We start from the raw sequence: 956 nt of genomic DNA, 5'->3' as shown, positions 1-956 counted from the left end.
GGGAAGACCGGGTGCTCTGAACCACCACTCGGGCTCACTTGGTGCGGAAGTCATCAGCAGCCAGACGGGCATTGTCAATCTGCAGCACAACATTAGCATTGTCCACAGTGGCTGTGAGGATCTGCAGATGGAAAGGGCACAGGTCATTGGTGGAAAGGACAGTGTTAGCCAGACCTGACTTCAGCCTGCATCAGGCCTTTACCTTCATGCTTTTCTTGAATCCCCATTACTCCCCACAAGCCTTTGCCATGGCAGCCTAAAGGATAATCCCTGTTGGTCCAGCCTGGCTCATGCTCATCAGAATGGGTAGAAAGAGCCTTGGCTTTAAAATAAATAGCCCTTGAGTTTGGGTCCTGCTTCTACCACTGACTTGTTACAAAACCTGAGATGGGTCTCAGAGCCTCAAGTTCCCTGCCATTGAGGAGAATGACCAGGTTCTCCAGACCCCCTTCCTGACTTGAATTCTCTCTCTGCACAAGCCAGGCCTGCCAAGACTCTGTAGACACATGCACTCCTTCTCAAGCCCTCGGAGCACAGGATCTTAAGTGGGGCTTTCCCACAAACTGAGGTCCAGCTGGCACAGAGGATTCAAACCAGAAGAAGCAAATGGGGGTGGGGGAAGGGTTGGTGGGGATAGATCGAACTCTGGATTGGCTAGAGTTCCCTCCCTCATCATCTGATTTCCCTAATCCCCTCAAAGCATCAGAGCCAGACATCAAGATCAGCAGACTCCTGGTGTGATATGGGAGCAAGGAACAAGAGTCAGATGACACAAGTCCCCCCAGCTCCCCTCCTGTGTGGGGCACGTGAGGTGGGTCACTGCTGATTGTCTCTGTGGGTTTTCCATGCCCTGTTGGCTGTGGGGAGGGGCTGCCTGTGCCAAGACTCATGGAGGCAGCCACCACAGCCCAGACTAATGAGCTAATGAGTGGTTTGGATGTCTAGCCTGGTCCCGT

The 956-nt window shown here is 53.1% G+C and overlaps 1 protein-coding gene across 1 annotated transcript in view; it reads right to left on the bottom strand.

The window, feature by feature from the left end:
• LOC104990465 (keratin, type I cytoskeletal 14-like) overlaps positions 1-956 on the bottom strand; it is a 4,496-nt gene that overhangs the window by 3,167 nt on the left and 373 nt on the right. The window lies entirely within an intron of this gene.

This window comes from Bison bison, unplaced genomic scaffold, assembly GCF_000754665.1.
Source record: "Bison bison bison isolate TAMUID 2011002044 unplaced genomic scaffold, Bison_UMD1.0 scf7180017864180, whole genome shotgun sequence".
Classification (NCBI taxonomy): Eukaryota; Metazoa; Chordata; class Mammalia; order Artiodactyla; family Bovidae; genus Bison; species Bison bison.
Note: the sequence above shows the minus strand (reverse complement) of the source record. Positions and strands in the feature narration are given on the sequence as shown.